At 37.1% G+C, this 19,966-nt stretch overlaps 2 protein-coding genes across 16 annotated transcripts in view; one reads left to right on the top strand and one right to left on the bottom strand.

Moving 5' to 3' along the window:
• Abi2 (abl-interactor 2) overlaps positions 1–19,966 on the bottom strand; it is a 169,559-nt gene that overhangs the window by 14,747 nt on the left and 134,846 nt on the right. The window lies entirely within an intron of this gene.
• The window catches only part of Raph1 (Ras association (RalGDS/AF-6) and pleckstrin homology domains 1), an 86,903-nt gene that overhangs the window by 8,291 nt on the left and 58,646 nt on the right, over positions 1–19,966 (top strand). The window lies entirely within an intron of this gene.

Raw genomic sequence — 19,966 nt, 5'->3', positions numbered from 1 at the left:
TGTGTCACCTTGTGCCTGCTTACCTTTTAAATAGTTTTAATAATGGACTTCATCAAGATTGTTAATTTTTTCTTTAATGACTGTAGGCATTTTCTGTGTCCTACTAAATTGCTATGTCAAAGTTCAAAATATATTTCAACATTTTCTCTTGTATGAGTTTTATAACTTTAGTTCTTATATTTCATACTATGATCCATTTTAAATTAATTATTTATTGTGGTGCAATGTGAAAATTTAAGCTCTCTTCTCTCCTTTATGTCTGTTTCAACATTTTTCAGAACATACTTTCTTCTTTACCTCCCTTGACTTTCTTGTTTTGAAAGTGATTTGATTGTATAAATGTGGGTTAATTCATGAACTTTTATTACATTGATATAATAATTCCCTATCCTTTTTTGCCTGTATTATTTTAAATATAATTAATTTGAAGTCAGGTAGAGTAAACCCTTCAATCTTTTCATGATTGTTTAGACTACTTTTTTGATCATCTACATCCTAGAATCCTCGTTTGATTTATTAATTATTGTGAAGCCGAGGTTGAACCACTGAGCTACATTCCTAGTTCCAGCTTACTAATTTCTGTTTTCTAAGAATGTAGTTTTCTTTTAATATTGGTTGTAATTACATCAACTTGCTAGTTTAGTTTGGGGACACCTTATAAAAAACTTCATTTTCTAATACATTGACATAACATCTGTCTGTGTAGGTCTTTAATCTCTCAACGGTGTTCTGTATTTTCACATGTAATACTTTGTTACAGTGTTACATAAGCATTGTGCTCTGCCCTGTTTCTGCCATTTCCTACACTTGGAAATCATCCTTTGTACATAGTTTCTCTTTGCAACATAAATTAAGACTTGGTGTGAAGATTTCCCAAGTGATAACTTTGTCTGCTGCGTGGAGGACAGAACTTTATCTACTCTGATGTCACAGTACTAGAAATAGAAACTTAAACTGTCTTCAGAAATGTAAAACTAAAGATATCTCCAGGACTGGGATTTAGCTCCTAAATATTTAAAATTAGAAGTTTAAAGCTGTGTTAAATCTTTTGGCTTGTGTGGCTTTGAATACTAATTTAAATGGGCTGTTTCTTTCATTCATTTTTTTTTTTTAATTTCAAATTGACACAAGCCAATGTTATCTAGGAAAAGGAACTTAAGTTGAGAAAAAAATTTCATCACATTGCTTGTAGGCAAGTCAATGGGACTTTTTCTTGATTAATGATTGGTATGTGAGGGCCTGGTCTCCTGGCAGGGGTATGCCATTCCTGAGCCTGTGATCTGGGGTATGTAAGAAAGCAAACTAAACAGGCCAGGGCAAAGTAGTGAGCAGCATTCTTCCTTGGCTTCTGCTTCAGTTCCTCCTTCCAGGTTCTTTCCTTGATTTCTTGGCCTGACTTTTGTCTGTAAGGAGAAATAAACCCTTCTTGCGCCAAATTGTTTTTAGTCATGATATTTATCACAGCACTAGAATCCTAACTAGGACAACTAACATGGTCTGATCTTTTAAAGAAAATTTAAATTAATTAATTTATTTGTGTGTAAGTGTATATAGGGGCAGGGTATCAGAACAACTTTTGGGAGTCAGGTTTCCCTTCTACCATATGGGTTTGGGGGAGCTAACTCAAATCTTTGGGCTTGGTGGCAAATGTCTTTACACACTAAGCCATTTTGCTACCTTTTCAGAATCTAAAGAAAAATAGTCTTACAAATTTAATTTGAATGTATATTTTCACCAGATTAGTTTATATTTTATGGTTTGCTTTTTTCTTATACTAATAACACAAGTAATATACAAAGAAGAAAATAAAACAATCTTACTCAGAAATGACTACACTTAACATTTTATTTTTATTTTCTCATTATGTGTGTGTTTGCATAGTTGACTGGGATCATAGTTTATCTCTGCCTTTATTACTGAAACTGTTTTGGCTTCTTGAGCATATTCATATATTACATTTTGGGTTTTTTTCCCAAAATTATTTTTATATTTAAGTGTAAAACATGATATAAATTATAAAACATAGTGTTACCCAATGATCAGTTGTTTATATTTGTTTCAAGTAATTATGTTTAAAGAGATATATGATTAAACAAATTATATGAATATAATTTGTATTCTCGTTCATGTTTTAATATAACTAAATGTTCATAAAATTTTAGGTTTCTGGGGATAAAGAGATGGCTCAGTGGTTAGGAGCACTTGTTCTTGCAAAGGACCCAGGTTTAATTTCTAGCACCTCCATAGTGGCTCACAACCATCCCTAACTCCAGTTCTAGGAGATCTGATGCCCTCTTCTGACCTCTGTGGACAACAGGCATGTGTATGGTGCACAGACATATGGTTCAGGCAGAGTATAGATTTTTTTTTTCTTTTCTTTTTTTCGGAGCTGGGGACCGAACCCAGGGCCTTGTGCTTGCTAGGCAAGCGCTCTACCGCTGAGCTAATCCCCAACCCCGATAAATTTTTTTTAAAAAATTAGGTGGTTGTCTATACTTTTTGATTTAATATACTTACGCTATTTTAAATGTGGGTTAGTTGGTTTTAGACAATGTCTTACTCTGCTCTGAATTGAACTCAAAATCTTCCCACCTCAGCCTCCAACATATCTGGATCAAAGGTGTGAACTACCACTGAGCTTTTTTTTTTTTAAGATGAAGTCTTGTCCTGGTTTAGGAGGCTTAGGATATCATGTGATGTTTCTTTTGGTGTTCATCTCTAAGTTGAACATTAAAAGTGGTATCTCTGAATCATCATATAGATCAGTGGTTCTTGACCTGTGGGTCCTGACACCCACAGGGGTCAGATATCTTACATTCATAACAAAATTACAGTTATGAAGCATCAATGAAAGTAATTTTATGATGGGGTTATCACAGCACGAGTGTATTGAAGAATCACAGCATTAGGAAGGTTGAGAACCACTGACATAGATAATCTCCAGGAGCTTCCCAAATGATTAGCAATCTACCTACGAGAGTGTTCTCATTGACCCATCTACTCCAACCCCTGCTCTATCACAGTTTTGTCATCTACCTACGAGAGTGTTCTCATTGATCCATATACTCCAACCCCTGCTCTATCACAGTTTTGTCATCTACCTACGAGAGTGTTCTCATTGATCCATATACTCCAACCCCTGCTCTATCACAGTTTTGTCAACTGGATAAGTATGTATTTTTTAGAGGTCTATAATATTTTTGTTTGGAAAAATTATACCGTAATTGTTTATTAAGAAGTTTCAATCCAAGTGGTGAGGCTTGGCAGCAAGTATCTTTAATTGCACTGAGCCATCTCAATAGCCAAAAAGAAAATTTTTAGGTAAGTTTTGAATAAAAGCTTTGCCATGTTTATTAATGGAGTAAAGGGGTGTGTTGTAAAGAAATCTTAGCTGTCCTGGCAGTACAGCTAATTGGAGAATTACTGAAAATATATTAACTCCTGGGTTGTGAAGTCTGTGTATATAATTGATAGGATTCTTTGGCTAACAGAACTCATGCCTGTTTTTATTTTCTGTAAGTTTTTCAGGGGCGGGGGGAGAATGTATTTAATTATTGGTAAAATATAAACACAGCATCAGGCTATACTTGTTTATTTTAAAACATCAAAGCTATTTTGTTTTAGTTTTGTCTGATTAGTTTTAAGTTTTAGTAATTATTGTCAAATGCTTATGATGTTAGAATAGAGATTACTTATTCTTAAAATGCTAAATTTATATTCTTACACTTTTTTTTTTTAAAAAAACAATGCCTCACTATGTAGCTTTGGCTGGCCTGGAACTGTTCCAACTCACAGTGATTTGCCTGCTTCTGCCTCACGAGTGCTGGGATTAAAGGTGTACATCACCGCACCCAGCACACTATTTTCTACTAAACTGCCCGGTGTTTTTGCTTGTTTATCTTATCTGTGTGAGTGTTTTGCTGCCTATGTGCGTGTATGTGGACTACATACTTGTCTGTCATGGAAGTCAGAAGAGGGTGTCAGATCCCTTGGGACTGGAGTCACAAGGAGCCTGGGTCTACTGCAAGAACAAGTGCTCTTTATTCCTGATCTGACATTGAATTTGCACACCTTCCATTTTCTTCCTTGTGTGTTTTAAAAGGTTCCCATTTCAGAAAAGTGTTTTTCCTCCATTGTCTAAAGATCAGTTGTCTATATTTGTATGCATCTGTTTCTGGATTCTCTGTTCTGTTTCACTTGTCCAGTTGACTATCCTTTTGCCAGTACCCCACTGTTTTGATTATCGTAGTATTGTATACAAGTCTTGAGGTTGGCTATAGTATCAATTGTCTGATTTTACTCATTTCTTTCAGAATTGTGTTAACTATTATAGATCTTTTGCCATTCACCCAGGAACATCCAACCTTTCGACATAGACATGGTGCTGCCATTTACAAAGTTCACTCTTGAAAACTGTACAATTGGTTTTAAAAAATGCAAAAAGTTCTCATGGTGTTTTAAGTAAATACACAGTCTTGTGTTAGTCCACATTCATAGCTATCCTGTGGTACAGTGCAACCCTCCGAGTTGAATACCCTTGATTATCATAACTTGGTCGACTTTTCATGGGGATTCTGTTGACTGCATAAGTGAAGCCAAGAATTGGCATCCATGAAGGGTGATATTTATTAGGGGTTTTTGTTATTGTTATTGTTGCTGTTTTGGATATTTAGTAATTTGGATTCCTCTTTCTAGCTTAAAAATTGTTTGTTTGGTTTGTTTTTGTTTTTTGTTTTTTGTTTTTTTGTTTTTTTTTTTTTTTTTGGTTCTTTTTTTTGGAGCTGGGGACCGAACCCAGGGCCTTGCGCTTCCTAGGTAAGCGCTCTACCACTGAGCTAAATCCCCAGCCCCTTGTTTTTTGTTTTTTAATCATGTATGAGTCTTGGATTTGCCATCTCCTTACACCATTTGTTTGATCATGCCATCTTGGAGGCCCATTCATGTAATGGATTACACTAATTGATTTTCAGATATTGAGTCAGCATTGCGTACTTGGAATAAATCCCACTTGGTCATGGTGTATAATTCTTGTAGCTAACTTTTGTTGGAAGATATTCCCATTTATTTTCATAATTAATATTGATCTGCTATTTTCTCATGTCTGATTTTGGCATTAGGGTTATACTAGCCTCATAGAATGAGTTAGAAAGTGTTCTTTACTTATATAATTTAGAAGAGATTTCAGAGAATTTTATCAATTTCTTTCCTAAATGTTTAACTAGAATTCACCAGCAAACTTATCTGAACCTTTAGTTTTCTGTTTTAGACAGTTGCTAATTGTTGATTCAGTTTCTCTTAAATTTTATTTTATGTGTATGACTGTTTTGCCTACATGTATGTCTGTGCACCACTTGCATGCCTGGTGCCCACAGAGGCCAACAGAGGGATCAGATCCCCTGGAACTGAACTTATAGACTGTTGAGAGCCACCATGTGCATGCTGGGAATTGAACCAAGGTCCTACAGGAGCAGCCAGTGCTGAGCTCTTTTTTTCCCCCAGCCCCTAATTCAGTTTCTTTAGGATAGTATTTTAAATTCACTCTCCTCAATATCTATATGTATGACTTTACATTTAACATAGGAGTTTGTTTCTTAATTACTAGGGATAGAACCTGGGTGCTCTTCCCCAGAGGCAAATGCTTTACCATTGAGCTACACCCCACGCTCTCTTCTCTTTTGCTAAGTGTGTTTATAACATTCTTTTGCAGTGATTATTAATGTAGTTGGATAAATATTTACTGGCTTTGTTACTATTGCTCATTCTTTGTTCCTGTTTTTATCTTGTTCTCCCTTTCTACCTCTTTTTGGTTTAATAGAATATTTTACATGACTACATTTTCTCTTTATAGATCATCTACAGTAGGAATTCCACACTTTTAGTGGTTGCCTTGGAGTTCGTCTTATACATTATAACTAATATAAACACATTTTCAATAATACTGCTTCAAGAATATAATTTGAATACCTTATAATGACCTACTGGTTCTTGCCTGCTTGTCCCTTGTATTATTGTCATTAATTTCACTCATGTAAGCACTCGTATGTTTGCATGTAATATATGCATTAGCATACATAATCAAATACAGTGTTGCTACTATTATGTTGAACAAATGGTTATCCGGTCAATTAAGAATAAGAAAAGTTGATTCTGAGCTTGGTCTCTCAGGAGATTTAAGAAGATCATAAGTTTTAGGGCAGTCCAGTTGTGTATTAAGATGTCTCAAATAGTAAAAAAAAAAAAAAAAAAAAAAAGTTAAAGTTTTAATTTATACTTTCACTAATTAACTGAATGACTATATCATATTCCTTTAATGTTTCTTGTGAAGCAATTCTACTGATAGCAAATCCCTCCAACTATTGTTTGTCTCAGAAATATTTCATTTTTCCTTCACTTTTTTCATTTGCATTGAGTTTATTTGAACCAGGACTGATAGCATAGACAGGAAAGTTTCTTAAAATTAGATTAAAACAAAGCCCAGATGACAACAGGCAACTTAGGCAACTTTGGAGAAATGACTTTAGTGAGTACTGTATATGATTGGTAAGAGCCCTGAAGCATACTATTAAGAGTTAACGTACCGTATTCAACTTCTCTTACTCTAGAACTGCATAGAGGTTACTTTCAGGTTCTTGCTTTCACTAGAAATTCTGAGAGCTAAACCTTTGCACAAAAGCTCATTGTACTCCTCATTGTTAGCATAGGAAATCTAATACATCATTGTGATAGGGACAAGGGGAATAAAATGAAGTGTCCAGTGGAGTCCTGAGAGAATCACCTTTTAAGAAAAAATAGGGTCTCTGTATCCCAGGGTCTTGGGAGACTCCCAGCAATCTTCCTGCCTCAGTCTTCCATGTGCTACCATGCCCAGCTTTTCTTCACTTTTGAAGGATAACTTTTCATGGCACAGAAGTCCTATGTGCATCACTATTTTTTCTCTCAAAATATTAAACAGTTCACTTTAATCTTGAATGAATTCTAAGACGTTACGTAGAGGTTTTGTTTCTTTAGGTAAGTTTACAGAATGTTTGAAGTTTGACTGGGGATTCCAACTTAGTAGTGTAAAAACTGGAGCCCAACTCTGTAAGTAAGGGATAGATGTGGTGATACATGCCTTTAATCCCAACACTTGGAGGTAGAAGCAGGTGGTTCACAGTAAGTTTGGCCAACCTGGTCTACTTTGCAAGGGCCTGGCTAGCCGGAACTGTAACAGTGAGACTCCAACTCAGAAAGTTCATTTTGGTTGGAATAGTGTGTAATTCAGTGGAATAAAGCGCTCTGGCTTAGTAGTAGGTCCTGTTTACTGTTCATTTTCTTAATCTCAGAGAGGATTAGGAGAGAAACTGCTATAACTAGGGTGTGTGTGTGTGTGTGTGTGTGTGTGTGTGTGTGTGTGTGTGTGTGTGTGTGGTGTACCAGCTATACATGTTACATGATTCTAACATCTTAGAATCCATTCAGTCAAAATTAAAGCAAAATATTTGTTAAGAGAAGGGAAATGGATATTTTGGCCATGAATAAAACAGGTCATCAAACTCCATACCTCCTGGCTGTTTTTATTTCTATTCAGGTGTCGAGATGAGAAGAACTGACATTTTGAAGTCCTGATTCTCTTTTACTCAGTGTACTGCCTGGTCAAAGTATATAATGGTGAGCCAGGCATTACAGAGTCTTTTTTTTTTTTAATTTTAACTTTTTTGCTTTAAAGGAATTTAATAGGTTTTCTAAGTTTTGCTCAGATTTCATTGAAAGGTTATTAGAAAAGATAAGTATCCTGTAAAATCTTCCCAGTCTTCTTTTTGAGATTCTCTGTGAATTTGTTTCTTTATGGTAATAGAATAAAGATAATGCTATCATTTTTTTTTCTTTTCAAATTAGAATACTTTAATCCCTGCCTTCATGTACACACAAGGATTGGGGCAGGAGAGGCACTGAAAATGCAAAGCCATAGAATAGGTATGACAGCATTATCCTAAACCTTTCATTTTTACTGATTTGATTGTAGGCAGCTTTAAACATTTTTCTATCCTAATTTATCTTATGGGGCAAAATATAAAATTGATACCAGTTTTTAATATAATTGGCTTAAAAAATTAGGTGTGGGGCTGGAGAGATGTCTTAGTGGTTAAGAGCACTGACTGCTCTCCCAGAGGTCCAGATTTCCAGCAACCACATGGTGGCTCACAACCATCTTTAATGGTGATCCAATGTCCTCTTCTGGTGTGTCTGAAAACAGCGACAGTGTACTCACATTAAATAAATAAATCTTTTAAAAATGCATTAAAAATGTAGGTATGAAGCAAGTCTGCTCTAGAACATGGTTGATTTGTCATTGGTAGTTTCCCTTTGTGCTTCCTATATTCCAAACTTTGTTGCATAGGAAGTCACATTTGATTTTCTTTATACCTATGACCATTTGTTCTATTCAGAGAGTGACTCTGAAAACAAAAGTAAAATAATATGAAAAAATATTAAATGCATTAAGTTAATTAGAAGTCTGAGCACTTTGTACGAATTCCAGACTCCTGCTGAGATTTTATGAATCACTATGGATAGGGGTTTGATCTAGGAGAGCCAAATCCTTAAGCCTACAGGATGAAGAGCAACTGGTACCCCTCTTCTGGAACTAAGATTAAAGACTGACAACTTGATAGGAAGGTAGAGTGAAGTTCATATTTAAATAATAAACTTCACAGAAAAACAACTGAAGGTGGGTGGAGGGAATTCCTCTGGTGTCAATTTATGTCTCTGATTTCCTCCTACTTTCTTCCCCTTCTCTGCAGATTAAGAAAGCCATGCCAGTGATTTAATCAGATTCTGTCTAGTTAATGGTAAACTTAGAAGAGAACAATTATCTGAGTTTTTCAGACCCCTCGCTTAGTTCTAGGTGGCTCAAATTAGAGAATCCTTAACAGACTTGTTTCTTTAAGCTGATGTTTTGAGGGCCGAGTAATGGCCATTCAGATCTAGGACACACAAATAGATGATTTACTTACTTGAAATTTTCAGATTTAACAAGAATTTGTTTTAAAAAGTTGGGAGACACAGAGGTATACACAGAGACAGACACATAAGTTAAAAAACAAAGTCTTTAAACAGAAAGGAGCTGATTAGCATGTATTATCTAAATCTCAACAAATTTAAAAGCTTATTTTCAGGATTAGGCATCACTGTGTCACACTGGCTGGACTGGAATTCACTGTGTAGAGTGGCTGGCCTGAACTCCCAAGTGCTACATGCTACCACACCTAGGTTTCCCGCAGTTCAGGCTTGCCTCAGACTTGCTATGTAAAGGAGGAGGGCTCTGAACACTGTCAGGTAGAGGCAGAACTTTTAAAAGAACATGTTGGAACAGAGATAGGAGTAAGAGCTACATCGTGACAAATGTCATTTTTTTCTCTTTAGAAAAAACACACTTTAATGAATGTATGCATGTCCATGTGCACACCCCACCGTACACAGTTGTGCCATGGCATATTTGGAGGTCAGAAAACAACTTGGGGAGCTGTTTTTCTCCTTCCACCACGTGGATCCTGAGCATCAAGCTGAGTGCTGTGAGGCTAGCCCTTTTCTTTTTTTTTTTTTTTTTTTTGGTTCTTTTTTTCGGAGCTGGGGACCGAACCTAGGGCCTTGCGCTTCCTAGGCAAGCGCTCTACCACTGAGCTAAATCCCCAACCCCAGGCTAGCCCTTTTCTAACCTGCCTTGTAAGGTTTCTTAATACTTTGAATTTGAATGGATTATTTTAAAAAACCAATTTGAGTTCAAGCTTTGTCCTTATAATATGCATTTATTATTTTTAGCATAGCTGCTAAATCATGTCTTAAAATACCCTTAGGAAACATTCCACCGAAATTGTGTATAGTCATATTTTTCTGTTTTTTCTTAAGTCTGCTGTTGGTAGAGAAATTTTAAAATGTGTTAGTTCCTTTGAGTATTTATTTACTTCTAACCAGATAAATTGATTTTTTTTAAAAGAAAAAAGAAGTGTACCTTTAGCTTTGAGTCATCTGAAATTGACATCACTTAATTTTTAAACCTCTTAAATTGGGAATATTTGGGGGGAAAGTTTTAAAATTTAGATGAGTAGATTCCAGCTAGGAAATGCCAGAGAATGATCCTGACTTAGGTCCATCTCTTGGTCAGTATTTAATATTTAATAAAGCTTACTTTAAATTCCCCCCAAAAAAATAGGTCAATAAAGAGTCTTTCTCTAGAGTGATAAATGAGAACTATTATGTTCTCTCTTTCCAGAGCTTGTAGCCTACATGGGTATGGGGGCTGAAGAGGTACGCGCATAGATAGATAGCCAGGACACAAGGCTGATTTACTGTGACTGCTATAGGCAGGTACAAAGTTCGTGGTCACTGAAGAAAAAGGAGTGACTAATTTTTGTTTCTTGACAGATTTTTGTTTTTGAAAAGAAGAACTGAAACAAGAAGTGTGAAAAGTATAGAAATGGCAAAAAGAGGGGTTGGGGATTTAGCTCAGTGGTAGAGCGCTTGCCTAGGAAGCGCAAGGCCCTGGGTTCAGTCCCCAGCTCTGAAAAAAAGAAAAAAAAAAAAGAAATGGCAAAAAGAGCCTGGCCTCCAGAGTTTCCTGCAGGAGTTTCCTGAGAAACAGCCTCTCAGTCTTGGGCTGAACTCAGGCAGTCAGTACAGACACCTCCAAAAGGTCTGAACCGCTGAGGACTGAAGCCTGGGACTTTGAAGGCATATCTTAGCTTAATTTTTCCTAAGCTTATATTGAAATTTGATAGTGGAAGACTATGTGGCACTGTGAGTATAATTAAGATTCACCCAATTGTACACATTAAAAGGTTGGAGGCTATATATGATTTCTGGTTTTTTAAAAACAAAAATGAGGGGGAACAAAAATACTCAAGGGAGGAAATATGGAGATGAAGTGTGGAGCAGAGACTGAAGGAAAGGCCGTCCAGAGTCTGTCCCACCTGGGGATCCAAACACAGACAACATTGCTGACGCCAAGAAGTGCTTGCTGACAGAGGCCTGATATAGCTGTCTCCTGAGAGGCTTTGCCAGAATCTGACAAATACAGAAGTGGATGCTCACAGCTAACCATTGGCAGGGTCCCCAATAGAGGAGCTAGAGAAAGGACTGAAGGAACTGAAGGGATCTGCAACCCATAGGAAGAATAATAACAACCAACCAGGCACCTCAGAGCTCCCAGGGACTAAACCACTAGCCAAAGAGTACACATGGAGGGACTCATGGCTCCAACAGCATATGTAGCAGAGGATGGCCTTGTTGGGCATCACTGGGAGGAGAGGCCCTTGGTCCTGGGAAGTCTCAATGCCCCAGTGTAGGGGAATGTCAGGGCAGGAGGCAGGAAGGGGTGGGTGGGTGGGGAGCACCTTCATAGAAGCAGGGGGAGGGAGGATGGGATAGGGGGTTTCCAGAGGGGAAACCAGGAAAAGGGTTAGCATTTGAAATGTAAATAAATAAAATATCCAATAAAACAAAACAAAATGCAAGTCTCCTGGCTATGCTGCTGAGTGTTTAGCAGTGTGGCTTCTATTTGGATGGATTGGTTGGCTGCATAGGAAGCAGTGTTGAATTCATCTTCTGTCGAGATTTATAAAATGTCTTTCCTAGAAATCTTAAGTTTATAAAATAAATGAAATGAACATCTGAAAGCTTCGTTAGGTAGATGATATCTGATTAACTATAGTATTGTCTCTGAATGTCAGCAAGAGGTCAGGACATGCTAATGTAAATGAGTAATAGGAAGGTCCAGGATACCTCATTATTCCTTGTTCATGTGGTAACATTTTAAAAATCAAAACATCTAGGTTTATTTAAAACTTATTTTTAAGTTAAACTTTTTGTGTATGTGTGTTGTGAGGGGCCAAGTGTAGCTGCTGTAACAAGTCAGAGACTTGAGATTTTGGGGAGCTTGAGTTTCAGGCAGTTTGGGACCACTTGACTTCCAAGTGCTGGAAACAGCATGTGCTTTAACCACTAAGCAAGCTCTCCACTAAGCTAAACCCCCACTGAGAAAAGTCCCGAAGCCTGTGTTTAGCTTATTTGATGAGTAGTAGTAGTATTTGATTTGGAACTAAATTCTGATGTCTTCCTAACTTTTACTAAATTAGCTGACCCTTAAAGGAGAGGTGAAAGTGACTTGAGACATAGCCTCACTCTGTAGTCCAGGCTGGCCTCACACTCGCAATAGCCTGTTAACTTCAGCCTCCTCCTGGATGTTGTGGTTGTAGGCATAAGCCGCTATACCTGATTGTGTAAGGTTTCTTTATTTGCCTTTTGATGTAAAGTTTAAGAAGTCCTTGAATGTCTTTGAATTATCTGTGGAGTAATTATTTTTTCTCTTTGCATTAAATAAAACTAATTTTTTATCATGAAGTTATATCTAAAGAAGTAATTGAATAAGCAGGAAAATACTTTAAGAAAAGTCATATATGCACATATAATTTTAAAAACCACATGCTAAAGAATTATACAATAACTTCTCACTTTTCTTAGACCAAGTTGTATGTTTCGTTTAGTAAAAACTGTTTAGTAGCCTATGTTTTAAGATTATTCTGGGTTTTAAATAATCTATATATTTACTATGTTTCTCAACTAAATTATAACTTTCTTCTTGACTCTCTTTTCTCTTTGGTTCCTTTCATTACTTTAATATGATTTCAAACTTCAGGAAAGTTTTGGTATCACAGACATTTATCTTTACTCAGACCCACGTGTTGTTGCATTTTGCCTGCTTAGCATTCCTCATTCCTCGTCGGCCCACATACTCTCCCACTATTACATGTACACCCATACATACATTTTTCCTTCCATTGCATGAAAACAACATTGCAGACTTGTGTTCCTTTACATAAAAATCTTTAAAATGTTTTTCCCAGTATATTTCTTATACTATTTTATATAAGGACATACGTGGTATAGTGTATAGTCTACATTGAGTATATTGCCTCTGAGACCTCCCTGTCCTTCCCTTTCTTACCATTTACCTTCCCCTTTAATTCTATATTCCCTTGAACAGTTTAGCTTCTGCTTCCGTGGTTTTATATACTTAATGCAAGTTAAAATCTAGAACTACATCACATAGGAGAAATCAAATGATATTTGTCTTTCTGAAAGACTGGCTTAATTTGCTTAATCTGAGTATCTCCAGTTATATCCATTTTCCTGCAAATCTCATAATTTCATTGTTCTTTACAGATGAAAAGAAATCAGTTGTGTTTATATGTCACGTTCTCTTTATCAGCTCCTCTGTGGTAGGCACCTTGGTTGGGTCCATACTTAACTATTCTAAATAGCGCTACAGTAAAGAATTGACATGCAAGTGTCTCTACCATGATGTCGACTTGACATCCTTTGGGTAAATACCTAGCAGCAGTGTTGATGGATCTACTTTTAGTTATCTTAGACACTTCTGTGGTGATTTTCGTAGTGGCTGAAGTGGTTGGTGTTCTTATTGACACTGTTGAAGGGTTCTCTTTTGTTCTTGTTCACCTGTTCCTTGTTTGTTTTCTTAATAACTGTCATTCTGACTGGGGTGAGATAGAATCTCAGTATAGTTTTAATTCAAATATCTCTGATATCTAGTGAAGTTGAACCTTTTTTCATACATTTACTTTATATTTATTTTTATATTTATATTTCATTTTTGAGGACTATCTTTTTATTTAATTTAGGTCACTGTAGATTATATTGATTTCATGTTTAGTTTTTGTTCGTTTGTTTCCTTCAGTTGTCTGGATATTCTAGAGATCATGTTGACTGTATAACTGGCAAAGGTTTTCTCCCATTTTTGTAGTCAGTCCCTTTTCTTTACTGTGCTGAGACCTAGGACTCATGAGTTCCCTTCGCTTTCTGATGGATTCTTTAGTCCATTGTTCTTTGTGCAAGTACTCCTATAATGGAGGTCAGAGGTACAGCATGTATTCTCCAGAGCTAGAGAGTGGAAATTTAATGAGACTACATATTCTCAGAGTATTTATCCACAAATTACTGGGAAGATGCTGTCTTAACCAAGTGAACACAATATCACAGTGTTGAGTTAAGCCAATATTATGAGTCAAAAGTCATTATTCTAGAGTATTCCTGCCAAAAAGTAACCAAACCATTGAAACCTTTAAAAAAACTAATTGGCATATAACTTTCAAAATCATAAAGGCTGAGGAAACTTAAAAGAGACACAACAGCTAAATGCAATGTTGGGTTTTAGGTAGGAACCTAGATCCACATAAAATAGACAAAATGTTAACTATAAAGGACAATATTAGGATGAGTGACAAAATTTACTATCTCTTGTGAACTGAATCACAGTAATGAATCCATGTTATAAAACATGTTGATGATTCCTTTCCTTGTTTCAAAAAGTAATAACTTCTTTTCATTACTTTAAAAACTCAGTGCTGCTGGGAGGTGTTGGCGCACACCTTTAATCCCAGTGCTTGGGAGACTGAGGCAGGTGACTCTCTAAGTTCGAGGATAGTCTGGTCAGAGCAAATTCTAGGACAGCCAAGGCTACACAGAGAACCCTTGTCTCAAAAGAGCAACAAAAACAAAACAAAAAACCCTCAGTGCTTGCTTATTATGATAATTACAAAATTATTATTTCTTTTCCTATTATTTCATCTATATAAACTATTTGGTATTCTGTGATAAGGAAGAGTCAATTTATACCAGCATGCCTACTTACATAAAATAAATAAAGTAGTAAAGTAATAATGTAATAAAAGCTAAGAACAGATGCATAGAACTGATTTCTCATAAAACCTAGTGAATGTATGGAATATGAACTTCAATTTTTTTTATTATTTACTCTTAAATTTTATGTGTTTTAGTGTTTTGCATAATTGTGTGTGTGTGTGTGTGTGTGTGTGTGTGTGTGTGTGTGTGTGTGTATGTGTTTGTGCTTGTGCACTGTGATTGTGCTTGGTGCCTGTTGGAGGTGTTGGATCCCCTGGAACTGGAGCATTACTGATAGTTAAAAGCCACCAAAATGGGTGCTAAGAATTAAACCTAGGTACTCTGCAAGAGTACTTTTAACCACCGAGACAGATCTCTAGCCCAGAACATTTAAAAACTTCTATGAGATAGAAAAACTTTAAATCAATTTTTACAATTTCTAAGACAATTTCCCATTTTTCATTTAAGCAGTTTACAAATTTCAGTATCTAATTCACAGCAAAACTAAATGTCCTATATTAAAAGAATACAGTTGTAGCTTAGGAGAGAAACACATAAACATAGCAGACACTAGCCTGTTCTGAGTTGACAGCCTCTGGTCTGCTAATTCTCCATCCACTTTACACTGTGTGGCTTCCTATTTCTTCATCAGGTCCTTTCATTTTTGTGCTTTGCTAATCTCTCTCGTTCTCTCTCTAGCCTGTGTGTGCATGTGGGTGTGTACCTACATGGGGTTATTTTACTTTGCAACTATTGTATCTTGCACATTTGGAGACACTCCTGGAATATGGAAGTCTTCACATCCTATCTACCAAAGTCTGCTTTAGAATTATTTGTGTTACAGCAGTGTAGCAAGTGTTTCAACAAGATATTTTTGTGAGAAAGCTAGTGAAAAATAACTGGAAATGAACTAAAATTGTCTAAAGGCGTATGTGGTTTTTTATCCCAATGATGCCTCGATTCTTTTACAGTATAGTACAGTATTCTAGTTTGTTCTTCCTTTACCCTAATCGCAGCTACATAACAATGTATCCCTTGATTTCTTAAAAGTAACTATGGTAAACAGTCACTTATACTTTAGCTGTCAAACTTTAGAGGGCATAATACCTAGAGGAACTTCTTTAAATGTGATATTGACATTAGTTTTTAGTAGGTCATAGGCAAGTCATTTATATACTCTAAGTGTGTTATGGCTTTGAAGGGAAAGCTATCTTAGCAGTCTGGAGCTAAGGAATAGCACAAAGTCACACCCCACAACAAACCTCACACAGGGGATTTATTGGGAAAGACACAAGAGTATGGCTGCCTCTGCCCAGGTGAAAATCAATAAAGAACTGAGCAGGAGGCAGGCTGTGTATAGGGGTTCTTGAGGGTAGAGCTTTCCAGGGTGGCCTTGGATTGAAGAGATATTGTGGCCTGGTCTTGGGGGGTTTTGTTTTCTTCTTGTTGCTGTTGTTTCTGTAGTAGTTATGGTGGGGTTGGTAGGGCCATTCAAGCCTTGAGGGTTCAAACCTTGAGGAGCTTACATATACTGTCTCTTAGGTGGCTAGAAAGATGGCTTGGTAGTTACGAACATTTAATACTCTTCCAGGGGAACTGAATTCAGTTCCTAGCACCCGCCTCAAGCAGCTAATAGCCATCTATAACTTCAGCTCCAGGGAAATTTGACTCCCTCTCTTAGCCTCCAAGGTACCCACACGTATGACATAAACTTGTGCAGACACAGATAGATATACATGTAAATGAAAATACAACAAATCTTCAAACAAATAAACAATATATACCCCCAGGTACTTTTGATGTATACAACAGCTAGAAAAACATTGTCTTATAAATGTGCAACTGCCATCTGGGTTGCATATTAGATATCCTGCGTATCAGATATTTACATTATTCATAAAGATAGCAAAATTACAGGTATGAAGTAGCAAAGAAATAATTCTGTGGTTAGGGGTCACCACAACATGAGGAACGGTATTAAAAGGTCACAGCATTAGGAAGGTTGAGAACCACTGGTCTGTTTCAAATAGTATGTAGTTCTTCATTTCCTATGTCTCCAGCCTCTTTTCCTTCCATGAGTTTATACTTCACCTCAAGAACACTAAGCCGCTTAAAATTCCCAGCACCCTTACTTTCTGATACCTTCATATTCTTGCACATAGTGATTCCTCTGCCTAGAACATTCTTATCCATCTCTCCCTTGTACATTGTTGTCCTGTCTCACTGAAGTATCATCCCTTTCCTTTTCCCTTCTCAAACGGAGTTACACTATACTCAACATATATAGCTTTATATATAGCACTCACCATGGTGTTTTACTTTGCTGGTCTCTTTGTCCTCCTACTAGGTATATATACTTGAGATTAAACTTCATTGTGTCCATCTGTTTCTCTGGTGTCTGGCACATATAAAATATACCATAAATATTAAATGAAGTAGAGGCTGCTCATGCAATTTTGTCACATTGAACATATTAGACCCAAGAGAATGCACTATGGGTAACACCACTCAACTGTTTAGTAAGGTTTGGGTTTTTGTTTTGTTTTTTGTTGTTTGTTTTGTTTGGTGAGTTGATTTTTTTTATTGGATTTTTTATTTACATTTCAAATGTTATTTCCTTTCCCGTTTTCCCTCTGCAAACCCCTTATCTCATCCTCCCTTCCCCTGCTTTTATGAGGGTGCTCCCCACCCACCCACTCCCACCTCCCTGCCCTGGCATTTCTCTACATTGGGGCATTGAGCCTTCCCAGAACCAAGGGTCTCTCCTCCCATTGATGCCCAACAAGGCCGTCCTCTGCTACATATATAGCTGGAGCCATGGGTCTGTCCATGTGTACTCTTTGGGTGGTGGTTTAGTCCCTAGGAGCTCTGGTTGGTTGGTATTGTTGTTCTTATGGGGTTGCAAACCCCTTCAGCTCTTTAAATCCTTTCTCTAACTCCTCCACTGGGGACCCCATTCTCAGTTCAATGGTTGGCTGTGAGCATTCGCCTCTATATTTGCCATGCTCTGGCAAAGCCTCTCAGGAGACAGCTATATCAGGCTCCATGTACTTCTTGGCATCAGCAATATTGTCTGGGTTTGGTGGCTGTATGTGTATGGGCTGGATCCCCAGGTGGGGCAGGCTCTGAATGGCCATTGCCTCAGTCTCTGCTCCAAATTTTGTCTCCCTATCTCCTCCTATGAATATTTTTGTTCCCCCTTTTAAGGACTGAAGCATCCACTTTGGTCTTCCTTCTTTTTGAGCTTCATGTGGTCTGTGGATTGTATCTTGGGTAATCCAAGCTTTTGGGCTAATATCCACTTCTCAGCGAATGCATACCATGTGTGTTTTTTTGTAATTGGGTTACCTCACTCAGGATGATATTTTCTAGTTCCATCCATTTCCCTATGAATTTCATGAAGTCATAGTTATAATAGCTGAGTAGTACTCCATTGTGTAGATGTACCACATTTTCTGTATCCATTTCTCTGTTGAAAGACATCTGGTTCTTTCCAGCTTCTGGCTATTATAAATAAGGCTGTTATGAACATAGTGGAGCATATATCCTTGTTATATGTTGGAGCATCTTTTGGGTATATGCCCAGGAGTGTTTATATAGCTGGGTCCTCTGGTAGTACTATGTCCAATTTTCTGAGGAACCTCAAGATTGATTTCCAGAGTGGTTGTACCACTTGCAATCCCACCAACAATGGAGGAGTGTTCTTTCTCCACATCCTCACCAGCATCTGTTGTCACCTGAGTTTTTGATCTTAGCCATTCTGACTGGTGTGAGTTGGAATCTCAGGGTCGTTTGATTTGAATTTCCCTGATGACTAAGGATGTTGAACATTTATTTAGGTGCTTCTCAACCATTCATTCTTTAGTTGAGAATTCCTTGTCAATCTCTGTACCCCATTTTTAATAGGATTATTTGGTTCTCTGGTGTCTAACTTCTTGAGATCTTCATATATGTTGGATATTAGCCCTCTATCTGATGTAGGGTTAGTAAAGATCTTTTCCCAATCTGCTGGTTGCCGTTTTGTCCTAATGACAGTGTCCTTTGCCTTACTGAAGCTTTGCAATTTTATAAGGTCTCATTTGTTGACTGTTGATCTTAGAGCATAAGCCATTGGTGTTCTGTTCAGGAAATTTTCCCCAGTGCCCATGTGTTCGAGGCTCTTCCCCAATTTTTCTTCTGTTAGTTTGATAGTATCTGTTTTTTATGTGGAAGTCCTTGATCCACTTGGACTTGTGCTTCATACAGAGCAATAAGAATAGATCGATTTGCATTCTTCTACATGCTGTCCTCCAGTTGAACCAGTACCATTTGTTGAAAATGCTATCTTTTTTCCACTGTATGGTTTTATCTCCTTTGTCAAAGATCTAGTAACCATAGGTGTGTGGGTTCATTTCTGGGTCTTCAATTCTATTCCATTGATCTCCCTGCCTGTCTCTGTACCAATACCATACATTTTTTTATCACTATTGCTCTGTAATACAGCTTGAGATCAAAGATGGTGATTTCCCCCAGAAGTTCTTTTATTGTTGAGGATACTTTTCAATATCCTGTGGTTTTTGTTATTCCAAATGAATTTGCATATTGCTGTTTCTAACTCTATGAAGAACTGAGTTGGAGTTTTGATGGGGATTGCATTGAATCTGTAGATTGCTTTTGGCAAGATGGCCATTTTGACAATATTAATCCTGCCAATCTGTAAGCATGGGAGGTCTTTCCATCTTTTGAGATCTTCAAAATTGTAAAATTGTAAAAAAAAAAAAAAAATTGAATGTAACCAGAGTGGAGTGCTATTTTGATGAGATACTTATCTGGGCAGACACCTGAATGAAGCAAGAGCACACATCTACAGGAAAGAGTTCCAGGTCGGAGAGCTAACCGTGAAAGGCTAGATGTGGAGAATGTCTGTATGTAAGGCTAGATGTGGAGAATGTCTGTATGTAAGGCTAGATGTGGAGAATGTCTGTATGTAAGGCTAGATGTGGAGAATGTCTGTATGTAAGGCTAGATGTGGAGAATGTCTGTATGTAAGGCTAGATGTGGAGAATGTCTGTATGTAAGGCTAGATGTGGAGAATGTCTGTATGTAAGGCTAGATGTGGAGAATGTCTGTATGTAAGGCTAGATGTGGAGAATGTCTGTATGTAAGGCTAGATGTGGAGAATGTCTGTATGTAAGGCTAGATGTGGAGAATGTCTGTATGTAAGGCTAGATGTGGAGAATGTCTGTATGTAAGGCTAGATGTGGAGAATGTCTGTATGTAAGGCTAGATGTGGAGAATGTCTGTATGTAAGGCT

This window comes from Rattus norvegicus, chromosome 9, assembly GCF_036323735.1.
Source record: "Rattus norvegicus strain BN/NHsdMcwi chromosome 9, GRCr8, whole genome shotgun sequence".
NCBI lineage: Eukaryota > Metazoa > Chordata > Mammalia > Rodentia > Muridae > Rattus > Rattus norvegicus.
Note: the sequence above shows the minus strand (reverse complement) of the source record. Positions and strands in the feature narration are given on the sequence as shown.